The 12854-nt window shown below is 39.6% G+C and overlaps 1 long non-coding RNA gene across 2 annotated transcripts; it reads right to left on the bottom strand.

Annotated features, from left to right (window-relative positions):
* Positions 1–1031: 1031 nt before the first annotated feature.
* LOC133828955 (uncharacterized) lies at positions 1032–11585 on the bottom strand. 2 transcript variants are annotated; one of them, XR_009891412.1, is made up of 5 exons: positions 11463–11585; positions 9222–9345; positions 8832–8879; positions 1733–2204; positions 1032–1638 (listed from the first exon to the last, which is right to left on the bottom strand). It is a non-coding gene; the product is annotated as an uncharacterized LOC133828955 (long non-coding RNA). The 2 variants fall into 2 exon arrangements; XR_009891411.1 differs by lacking the exon at positions 11463–11585 and having other exon boundaries at positions 9222–9616.
* Positions 11586–12854: the final 1269 nt, after the last annotated feature.

Genomic DNA, 12854 nt, shown 5'->3' with positions numbered 1-12854 from the left:
TCACAACTCCAGCTCGCACATTACCAACAAAAAATTACGCGTTACTTCAACTCAAAGGTTCAAAAACGCTCTTTCGGCATTGGCGACCTGGTCCTCAGGAGAGTCTTCTTAGCCGGCAAGGATCCCAAAGATGGATTACTAGGACCGAACTGGGAAGGGCCTTATCAAATAGTCGAGGTCATAAAGGAAGGAACCTACAAGTTAGCCCGGCTTAATGGAGAAGCGGTCCCATGAGCTTGGAACGCCATCCACTTGAAGAAGTATTATCAACGACACCCTTGTAAGGCTTACTCAGAAAGGCCATTTCTTATGTATTAAGCAATGAGAATTAAATCTTCTTTCATTATTGTGTATATTTGCGAATGTAATCTCAAGTAACCACGAAAGACCCTTTCCTAATTACTTGGGGGGGGGGGGGGGCATATGGTACCTGGCTAATATAACCAGGTCGCCTTAAAGACTTAGAAGTTAATTCAAATTGATTGGTCGATGTTTTTCTTAAAAAACACGACATATTGATAAAGGATTAACACAAACTAAGCCCTATCCTGGATATAACCAGGTCCGAAAACTTAGAAGTTGATTCAAATTGATTAATCAGTGTTTTTCTTAAAAAGCACAAGATATTAGTCAAAGAATTAACGCGAACTAAGTTTTCAAAATAACGTCCTGGACATAACCAGGTCCTAAAACTTAGAAGTTGATTCAAATTGATTAATCAGTGTTTTTCTTAAAAGGCACAAGATATTAGTCAAAGAATTAACGCAAACTAAGTTTTCAAAATAACGTCTTGGACATAACCAGGTCCTAAAACTTAGAAGTTGATCCAAATTGATTAATCAGTGTTTTTCTTAAAAAGCACAAGATATTAGTCAAAGAATTAACGCGAACTAAGTTTTTAAAGCGAGGTCCGGGATTCAACCAAGATTTGTCTTAAAAATTGGATCAAGATTGGTTAATATGTTTTTCCCAGAAAAATATAAGAGTATCAATCATGGAAAAAAACAAACTAAGGTGCATAGAATCAAAAACTGACTAAAACCAATTGTCTCGAGGAGAAAAAACCTCATACAAAGTTACAAATATATATATATATATGTAAAAAGAAAATGAAAGGCCCTAGGCTCCACCGGGCTGCTCCGTTGAGGTCGCCGTCTTGCCCTCCTGCTCGGCCACTGTGGAGGCCTCCCCAGTCTCAGAAGGCACCTCTTGCTGGAGGCGAGCTTTGAACCCTTCCCGGAAGTCCTCCTAGTCCGCTCCTAAAAAGGAGAAGTCACCGTCCGAGTTGAAGACCCAACAATGGTAGAGCATGTCCTCCATGGCGGAGCTGGAAGCTGCCTTCTCCGTTGCTAGGGCGGCCTTAGCCTCCTCGGCTCCATTCTTCGCAGAGTCCAACTCGGCCATCGCGGCAGCAAGGGCGGCCTTGGTAGCCTCGGCCTCTTGAAGCTTAGGACAGGTTGCATCCAGCTCAGCCCGCACGGCCGCCAAGGCATCCTTGGCCTCTTTTTCCTGTTGTTGGGCCGCCTGTAGGGCGGCTAAGGTCGTTTGATGGGCGGCCAAAACCGCCTGGTGCTCGCCCCTCATGTCCTCGAGCCGAGCCTTAGACCTGGATATGCTCCGGTGAAGAGCCAGAGCGCCCTACAAAACAAAGAGGCAACTGCCTTAGAAAAAAAAAAAAGAGAGACAAGGCAAAGCATGGTAACCAAAGTATAAAAGAGCAAAGCCAGCTTACCGTTAGAGCCATTCCCAGTGAAGACTCCATCACACTCTCCAGGCTCCTTGTCTCGATTGCCCGCAGGTCCCTTTCGGTGGCCCCGTAGTAGTGGTCGACGGTGTAGATCGCCTCTCGTACACCGTCCCCCGAAAGACATCAGGAATTTTCTCCAAGGCCTGGGGGTCCACCGGAATGCGCACCTCGATGGCGGCAGCTACCAAAGTCCCGGGCTCCATCTCCATATCTCGAACGAAGGCGGGAGCTCGTGGAGGGGACGGGGGCATCTTCTCCATTGCTGCAGGAGGTGGAGGTACCTTGGCCTGGGCAGCTGGGGTCTGGTCTTTCCCCTTTGCAGGGGACTTGGTTGGTGTCCCAGCGGCCTTCTTTGCCACCCGGAGCTTCTTCACCATGGGCCCGGAGGTCCCGGCGGAGGAGTTCCCTCCGGTGAACCTAGCTTGCAAATCCTTGTTCCCGGGCTGAGACATCTCTTCTGGCAAAACAAAGACAACATTAGTATACAAGTTAGCATTTATGCAAGAACAACAAGGATAAGGAGAAAACAGAATTCAAAAACATATATCATAAGGGATCCTACCCCCCGAGCTAGAAGAGGAATCTATGGTCACGACCATCGCCCCCGGAGCTTCTGCGGGGGAATCTAAGACAATGACTTCGCGGGCTAGCACGGGTTCTGGGTCCGAAACTGGCCCAGGATTAGACTCTTCTACGTACTACCTAAGACCCGGAGCTACGGTACCCTCCTGGAGAAAGGGCCATGACCGAAGGTTGGTCCCATACTCCTCAAATAAGGCCGACCTAAAGGCTAGGGTGTTGTCTACGACTACAGTACCCCTAGGGCGGCTACTTTCGTAATCCAGCACAAGCCAATCGACACAATGGAGCAAGGTTATTTCAAGGTCTGGGTCACTTCGATGGCGTTGGACGAGCTGGTTGGGGTTGAACCTAGATAGCCGGGGGTCTGCGGTGGCCCAATCTAAGCCCCTAAATAGATATGGGTTACCTTGGTCGGAGGGGCCAGCTGCTGCCCCAGACTGGGCCCTCTCCATGTTAGCTTCTCGGGCAACCTCCCGCGCCCTCTTCCGCCTCACAAGGGGCACCTCATCCTCCTCGTCCTCGTCTCCTCCCTCGGCCTCCTCCTCGGGAATGGGCCTCATCTCGCGAGCTGGGGGAGGCCCCCGCGGTCTCCTCAGGTTCAAAGTCTGGCCTGGGGAGATCAGTTTGCATGCCAGCATCGTCTCGTCTGTCACAAGCTGGCAGTAGTCCTTTTCACTAGGGGGCAGACCCGCCAGCGTCTCGTACTGACTTCCGAGGATCACAGACTTGTCTGTCCTCGCGAAAATGGCTGCAGAATTATTCTAAGTCAGAAATGGATAAAGGGGGAGCTAATCAATACTTAACTTATGAGCTAATAATAAAATATACTTACGAGGACGGTTGAAGTAATGAAGTTCACAGTTGCGAAACCCCTTGGACATAAAGAACTGGTCTTTGAAGTCGTTAGGATGGTTGGGCAGCTCGATGACCACAGCCGTGTTTTGGAAGCGGGTCAGGTAGTAGAACCTGTCGCCTCGCCCCCACTGCTCCGGGCTGGCCTTGAGGCAAAAAAAATATAAGATATCTGCCGGAGTGGGGACCTCCCACTCCTGTTTCAAGAACAGATATCTCAACCCCGCCAACAAACGGTAGAAGTTGGGGGGGAGCTGGAAAGGAGACAACTTCACATAGTTGAGGAAGTCGGCGAAATATTGGTCCAGCGGGAGGAAGGCCCCAGCCTTGAAGTGCTCGTCACTCCAAGCCGCATATTCCTCGTTGAGCGGTGCGCAGCTTTGTTCACCTTCTAGGGGAGGTCGGGCGATCAGGGCGCCCCTCCCCAACTCGATGTTGTGGGAGAGGAATATTTTATTCACTCTCCCCTGGTCGTGGATCTTTGAGACGATCCTCTCGGCCTCGAAAAAAGCATCGGGCGCCACCTCGAGCTCCCACTCCACGGCCAGCCCAAAGACGGGGATTGGGGAGTCTGTCATCACCTCCTTTCCTTTGGACTGTTGGGAGGACGAGCTGCCTGCAGTCTTCTTAGGGGCATTCTTCTTGGGTCCCATCTGGTCGCCTAGTGAACAAAAGAAGAAATTTCAGAAAGGGCGACCTAAGCATAAGAAATAATCTGAAGAAGTGTTTCCTTTGCACGGGCTGAGGTAAGCTCAGCCCATGGAGAGTGAGACCACGCGATTCTATGAACACGCACCTGTGCTCCCAACAGATCCCCGATTACTCGGAATTCGTGTGTCAGGAGGGTTAGGATAAAAGTTTTCCTTGGAAGGAAAGTTTCAGTAGGCAAGAGGTGCAAAACCGCCTGTGAAGCGTGTCCCCTAAGCTACCCGGTTTTGCACCCAAAATGCTGGATATTTTGAACAAGCATACCCAAAAATCTACCCAGAAGGTTTCCCCAGAAAACACACCCTATGAGCCATGCTCCTAAATGGTTTTCTTCTACAATCGATGCCCTAACCTAAAAGCCTACACCCTTCATACCCACAAAAAACCAACAAAATCTTGCATGCAGCTACAGGAACTATTTACCTAAGCTACAGTGAAAAGAAAATTTAAGCATGCACAGTCAGAAAACTTACGAAGTGTTTTGATGTGGGGGGGATGAAGGGGTCGTCTGGGTTGGTCCTTGACGGAGTGACTGGTTCCAAAACCTCAAAGGAGCCCTTGCGCCTGATCTTCTAGAATGCTGGGAACGGTAACCGGGAGAAAAAGAGGGTTTTTTGAGGATGAGAAGAGAGAAGAAGATGAGAAATTCAGAAAATTTTCAAATAAACGGGTGGCCCATGCGTATGGTGGCCACCCCTTTTTATATACGTGAAAGGTCATGAGAGGAAGGTCGTTGGATCGCCCTGATGTGGGATCCGAGGCTTTCCACTCGAAAGGTGAAATGACGGCTGAGTATAGGCTAGGCCATTTAATGCGGTTCTAGGAAGACGTACCGTCACCAACCACGATGCTCCACGTATTCAGCGCCTGCATAATAGGTGGAATATGGAGAGTCCATGGAGAAGCCTAAAAGCCCCTACTGTGGCCCCAAACGACGTCGTGTGCCACGAGCAGAGGCTTGGGGGGAAAATGTATGCCCTTATTTCCCACAGGCTATTAGCGAGCTGAGATATGGCCTAATTATATCAGCCATGTGGATACCACATGACCGGAGCTGCTGTCGTTAGGTCCTACCTCTTTAGCTCGAGGTAACCAAAGGTTCACCAAGATTATTTAAGGGCCGAGTCAGGAAAATAAAGACCGCAGGTCAGGAAGGTGTCCAGCTCAAGGCACGAGCTGGAGGTGGAAGCCGTGACTCCTTATAAAGTCAACCATGCAATGTAAACGTGCATATATCAGACATCACGTGTCTGATATATCCCTGAATTCTCGAACACGCAGCATGAACGTGCGTATTCAGGCACCCACGACTGGGTTGGGTCGTGCGGCCCATTATCCCCCTTACATGTTGATTAGACCACACTTCATTTGTCAGGTTTTAGGAATTAATCATGAATGTCACAGAAGTGACATGATGGGTAAGAAGGTCACAGGATGACCCCCCTTACCAACTCCCAGGTGCCCTCTCCTATAAATATGGAGACCCTGGGAGTTGCAAAGGGTTGGATTCTATTACATAACAAAATACCTTGTAAAAAATACCAGAAATATAGCAATAATATTGGCTGGTGGAGTAGAAGGATTTTAACCTTTGAACCACCTAAAAATGTAGTTGTGTCATCAGTCTATTTTAAGATCATTTATCTGTTTCGATTCATTATTAAGCACTAATCTCTTTCTCTTATTTTCTTAATTACCTATTGGCGAAGAACCACGTCAACAATGAACCTCTCCAAAAATTTACATTGCCTAAAATGAAAGCATGATGGTTCTAAAAGTGTTGGCAAAAGCGAGTTTGAAATAAAGAAAGGAGATTGGAGCTGTCCCAAGTAAGTACCCGCTGCCCATAATGGTTTAGTGAAATTAGATACTCATGGATTATATTTCATAGGATTCGTCCCAGAACTTTTTACATTGAGAATATTAGATTAAGTATAATTAAGTTGAAGGATATTACACTTTCATTAAAATTTTAAAGTAAGTTTTATTTTTATTACTGCAAATTTTCCCTAAAAGTGCCCATTAGTATAGCTTTCTATCTACTCTTCTGACCACACCTATCTTTGTTTCTTGTTGCTTCTTTCCATGTGTCCTCTCCACTTCTTCTCACCACTTTCATAAAAAAAAATTAAATAATCTATAGATATCTATGAACTAACTCTTTTTTGTCTTCTATGCCCCATAGATCTCTTTCTTTTTGGCCATGTCTTTTTTTCTTTTCTTAAGTTTTATTTCCAATTTTGTTTTTTTGTCCCAAATTAGGGGTTAGGGCAGCATTGTCTTTAATGATTTATTGTTCATATATTACATGCATTTATAACTTGTAAGAATCATATAGTAGCATACAGTAAAAAATAAATAAATATCATTCCTTGACCATAATATTTTGAATCAATCATCTCACTTTGAATTTAGGGTTCTAGAGAAAATTTGTTTATGAGAAGGACTGTGGCTATATCTCTATGCATCCTTCTCTCTCTGTCCGCCTCTCATCTTCTCTGCCCAACTCCATTTGTTTGCCCTACCATTTTCTATCCATTTAATAGTCTCTAGTTCAATAAACACTTCTCTATTCAAGCCTTTTTAGTAATTATCTTAGTATTTACCTCTCTCTCTTTCTCTATCTCTCTATATATATACATACACACACTCACTCACACACACATAAACACATGTATATTAGGAATCGTTGGCATGGAAAAAGAGGATTGAGGTGAGATCTTTCCAACCCATATTTTTATGTTTTTTTATTTATATTATCTTTGAAAAATAAGTAACAACATTTGTGCTTGAAATGAATATCAAGAGATTCTAGTGTTGTTTTTAATTTAAAAATTAGATTCTAAAATGGTAGCCACTAACTAATTGGGTTTGGATCAAAGACAAGATTTTAGCTTGGGTTATGGCTGAGGTTATCGACTATGGTGGGAAGAGATTTCAAGTTTTCACAATATCACTATGGTGGTGATAAGCCTTTTTTTTTTTGCTGTAATAGAAACAAATTTTTTTCAAAAATATCAAAATGTTGGGTTTAGTTAAACTGTAACCACTAAACTGTGAAGTTGAGGGGAAAACATTTTTATCATTATATTATATGTAATTACTCTCTTCAACTACTACATTGGGAAGTCACATGTCTATGATTATTGTGTCATGAAAACAAAGATTTCCAGAATGCTCAAGTAGATTCATGAGTTAGTAGCGTAAAAAAACTGAGATATATAAGCTGAGATCAGTTCTTATAAAGCTTTGCAGTACATTGATAATATCAAAGGACCATATCAGATTGCATAAAATATTTGCCATCACATTTTTCAGACTGCTAAAGCTAGTGGGTGTCTTTCAAAGGCTTTGGAGTGTGAGAAGTTGGAAGTATCACTGTGAATGTAGACTTGGTTTGCAGTGTTTTCATCAGCTCTCTGAACTGAAATTACATCTAATATGGAAAAAAGAAGTCTTTTGATGAAAAATAAGGATCCCATGTATAGAAAATGCTCCAGTAAAGTATTTGGAACTCGCTATATTAAAGCTCGAACAACAGTTAGACAAATGGATGATTATTAAATACTAGAATAGTGTTGTTGCAGAACTTCCAAACTGGAGACATTGGAAAATCTTTCTTCTTTATTAACATATTATATTCAATCTTTCCCATCTCAGGAGGACTTTTAAATAACTTATCATTGCCTAAATCTTCTGTATCTAATGACATTATTGGTGATTACATGACCAATCTGTTTTAGGTAAAGGAAACATTCACAATTGTTTTGTTTATGCTTAGACTCTTTGGACATAATTCTCTGGTGGTCATCAGTGGATAATGCAAAAATACAAACATATTTGTAGTAGTGTCTTCTTCGATTACCTTTACTTTTGTGAATACTTTAAATTGATGTGATAAAGGTAATAAAATGAAGTCTATTTATATTCAAGTTAGGAAACACAAGTCTTAAGTCACTATCTTACACACAACTCTAAACACAGTTACCACAACTACATCACATGCTAGCACTTTTTTTTTATTTTTATGTTTCACAAACTCACAGGTCTGAATCTAATATTCCTATTACAGATTACATAAATCTATGAATAACACCACAAGGTCTGTTCCAACTTCTAAACATGGATACTCTTCACAATAGATGTATCAGTTCAGTGTTAATTCCCTTACTCATTAAGTAGCTTTGTGGATTTTATTTACTTTTAAATAGTGTCCTTTTATATTTATTTTCTCTGTTTTCACCTAGTTTTTGATCATTTGGAACAAAAAATATGAACTGAGAAGACCATTTTTCTCTTTTGGTTGTTCATTTGGTCTATATTCTGTTTTTCTGAATGTGTGGTGGGATGTTCTATTTTATATCATTGGCATGACTGTTGCAACCATCCTTGCTAAGTTTGAATTATATGTCAAGGTAAACATATATTTATATATTATTAATTGCTTATTTATTTGTGGCAAATAAGTCTACAGTGGCATTTAAGCCTTGATTCTCTTAAAATATAATTTAAAAATTTATGGTAACATCCCACTTAGTTTTGCACTAAGGAATATTTTGGCTGGTTATATATTAGTATAACTTGTTTTTATCTTTGATTATACATATAATTGTTATTTGAGTTATTTTTCATCAATATTTATGGCTGAAAAATCTAATCTATACATATGGAAATAATGAAAATAATATGACTAAATGAAAAATATAATCTATACATATAATGAAAAATATAATCTATACATATAAAACCTTACTTAACCATCTATTAATACCAAGTCAAAAAATTCAAACAACACACAATAAGTTTTCTTCCTTATATCACCGCAGCACACAAACAAATTTTCCAGAACCTACTTCTCTATGGATGAATATTTAAGATATTCAAACTCCTCTAACATTTTTAAGATATTAATGATAAGAGTTAAAAGAACATAATTCCGTACCTCTTGCAAATTAACTTTGCAATGCTCCTTGCCAATTCGATCCACAACCTAAAGAATATAATCAATACCTAAAAGATTAATACAAAATTAAAATTAAATGATACAAAAGAACCATAAAATTCATGAAATTACTTCTTATCAGTTGAAGGTCAAAATAGTTTATTTGGCAGGGTTAAATCATTAGAGCTGAACATAAAGATGTGTGTGAAGCCATTCTACATGGTAGTATCTTATCTTCAAAGTGGCTGGTAATTTCTTAAGATCAGATGAATGAAACTAACCATCGAATTCGATTAAGAAATATACATATATATATACATACACACATGTAAACTAATTAAGTGGCTTTTAATTTCCTATGATCATGTGACAAATTCTATTAATGCTTACAGGTAAACCAGGGATGTTAGACACAGAACTTGAAGCAACACGCCTAAATTTATGTCTTGGAGAATAAAACTTATAGTCTCGAGCAGACACAGCTACTTCATTTCGACCAGTCAATTGTTTAAACCTGCAACATGAGCAATCCAGTGAAGTCAAAAATAAAAGAAAAAAAAAACAAAAAAAAAATTGAGCATTATGGCATTTAAACAATCAAACCACTGAAGGAATTATGGGAACAATACATAATAGCTTAAAACAATAAACATGACGGAGCATTATGAAAACATTAAGTGCAAATAACAATCCTTCCTCTTAACATGAAGATAAACACAAATGGGTTACTGTCACCAGAGAGAAAAAATGGCCCAAAAAGTAATTTGATACTAATATCAAACATCAATATCGATAAATTTACTTGTTTAACTTTCATAATAAGCATTTGATTATGGAAGATCTATAGAAAGACTAAGTATAATAGTCTAATATATTTGCATAAGGAGATTGTGCATATATCATAGAGGAAAATAATGTAAACATCATAGGAAGTAGGTTTACAAAAAAGCATGCAGCAAATTATATTGAGCAGTTTCAAATAAGACAATTTGTTTCTATAAATCTTAAAGCCATATTAGTGGTGGCAGTAAATCTAAACTTTATTCCAAACGTCAAGGTTCGTTTAACCTGTTATGAATTATGCAATCTCATTCTCTCTGGTTTTTCTTCAGATTTCACAAGTGAAAAAATAAGAAGCAGTAGGTGTTGCCAAAAAGCAACCATGAAGTCACATATATGTTTTAAGAAGCCCCAACAAAAGCCTAGGCTTATGACCCCTAACTTGAGGCAGAGGGAAAATCTTGTATGCATTTTCTTAAAGTTGACGAGGAAGCCAAGGGAAAATATTGAAAGTAAGTTTGATTTATCTTTTGTTGTTGTTGTTGTTGGTAATTAATATTTGCTTTACTGCCTGCTGCATATGCAACATAGTTAAAATTTGTCAATAGATATTAAAACAGCCTTTGAAATCCAAAATTTATCTAATTCGATCTTAAAATTTGGAGATAAAATATATACACACATTTACTTTAAAGGCATTTTAAGTATGACTTAGTAAATTTTGACAAAATGGATAAGAGAGTGTACCTATTTCACACAATACAACAGTAAGTTTTGATCGTTTTCTGGATATATGAGATTAAATGGTACTTTTTCCATAATTGAATTTTTTTCTTTCCGGGGATGATTGAGATGTTATTATCCAATAATTTTTTTTCTAGGGGACATTTATACTCTAATAGAAATTACAAAGTATATACTGAATATACTCTGGCTTCTTGTATATTAGACTCGTCTCATGTGTGTGCCATTGAATAACAAAATCGATTGTATTTATTGAAGCTAAAGCTGCAAAGGACATCAGCTGGGATGATTCTTTGCAATTCGACTTCGACACTATAAGGAAGGCAACTGACGAATTTTCTGATGAAAAAAAACTTGGAGAAGGTGGATTTGGAGCTGTTTACAAGGTAAAATCATAACAAAGAAAGTGGTTTTCTATTCATAATAAAAGTTTATATATCAAAAAGATATTTGATCAATATCTTGATTGAGATTTGACTCATTCTCCTTGCATATTATTCCATGTACTGCTTCTTCAGGGTAGGCTATCTAATGGACAATATATAGCAGTAAAAAGGCTCTCCAAGACTGCAGGACAGGGTGACGAAGAGTTTAAAAATGAAGTTAAACTTGTTGCTAAACTTCAACACGGCAATTTAGTTCGACTTCTAGGCTTCTGCTTATTACTGTGAATATATAGTTTACTTTGCTTATTACTGCCCTCATCAAAATAGAATAGGCTATTGAATTTGAATGGTGTTGACCATCTTTTCTCCATATACTTGAATAAATTCATTCAAATGAATTGTGTGTGTGTTCGTTTGGGGTAGGTAGAAGGGAGGAGGTGGGGTTTGAGGCCTATGTAATATCAGGTCATCTTTATTAGTTAGCAGGGGCCAAATATGAATAGAGTTTTTTTTTTTCAGCTGCAATACTCATTCAACACTACAACACTGCAAGTTCATCGACCCAATGCCCAGATTCATTGCAATACAACACTACAACACTCATAGCAATAAATTCAACACTCAAACAATGACCCACAAAGTTGAAAAAACTCAAAATCAAATGAATGCTTCAAATAAAAAGTCTGAAAATATTTCAAATCAGCAAATGCCCAAACTGTACCTGGTGAAAGCTAATGTAGTTGAGGTAACCCAAGTCTTGAACTGGTCGGAGACTGAGTGAGGAAGGGAGGTTCGACTGAGCCAAGATCGAGGGAGTGAGGCCTCGGATTGAAAAATTGCCAACAATCTGCAAAACCCATAATTAATTTTGAAAATGCTGATAACTTTTGAGGTTAATGCTTCCAATAACACCTAAAACTAAATATACTTACTTGGCTTGCCAAGACCGAAGAGAAGGAGTGAAACCGAGAAGCCCAACGACTGGAAACCGATTGACAGAGAGACAGAGAAAGACGAGAGAGAGAGAGAGAGAGAGAGAGGAGATATGAGGGATGGAGGAGACTTGAGCTGAGATTTGAGGGATGGAGGAGATTTGAGCTGAGATTTGAAGCAGGGATGGAGGAAACCGAAGCATGAGTGAGTTCGGAGACGTATTGTGCTTAGCCGAAGAAGAAAATGGGTGAGTCCGAAATTGGAAGGAATTATTCTGAGAAAATGTATAAGTGGCGGGCTCCCAAAAAAATTACCGCCTTTTTCATTAACTTTGCCACATATATAATATTTTGCATAATACTTTTTCATTAGTATTATATTCATGTGTTATGGAAAGGGGTATTTGGTGTAGTGAAATAAAATCAAACAAATTTATATTTTAGTATTTTTTATAAAAAAAATTATTAATTAATTACCAGTAGATTATTAGGGGCGGGACCCGCTAGTATTACATGAGTCAAACATGATGTTATCTATTTTTTACACCGGTGGAACCCCGCCAGTAATGGACATTACCGGCGGAATCCAGTGTTATAACCGGCGGAAGCCTCCACCGGTAATAATGTATTTTGTTGTTATGCGTGTTTATCCATCCGATGTTCAGTAGCGAGGATAAGAGATTCGATTTTAGCCACAATATATGGTTGAGATCTGGAGTTGACCGAGATGACAAATGTGTCATAATCTGGAGGCAGTCCATTGAAGATGGCAGCAACATGTTCTTTGAGAGGGATTTTATGACCAACAGAAACAAGAGTATCTACAATCGACTTCAGCTTAAGCATATATTCATTAATAAACATAGAGCCTTTCTTGAAATTTTGTATTTGATTAGTGAATTGATCAATCTTTGCAGAAGTTTGAGTATCAAAATATACCTGAAGAGTGTCCCAAACTTCAGCACAAGTATCACTGCCAACCACATGAATAAGCATACCCTTAGTCATTGACAAAAGAAGCCAAGAGTACAATAGATTGTCTCGTCTTTCCCAATCAAGATAGGCAGAATTCATTATTCTAAAGATCTGATCAAGCTCATTGAGAAAGCTCTTAGGGATAGGAGTGGAGGAATCGATGTACTTCTGTAGTTGATGACCTTTAATGGCGGATAAAACTTAGG

Source organism: Humulus lupulus, chromosome 4 (genome assembly GCF_963169125.1).
Source record: "Humulus lupulus chromosome 4, drHumLupu1.1, whole genome shotgun sequence".
In the NCBI taxonomy this organism is placed as follows: Eukaryota; Viridiplantae; Streptophyta; class Magnoliopsida; order Rosales; family Cannabaceae; genus Humulus; species Humulus lupulus.
The sequence above is the reverse complement of the archived record's forward strand: the minus strand, read 5'-3'. Positions and strand labels throughout refer to the sequence as shown.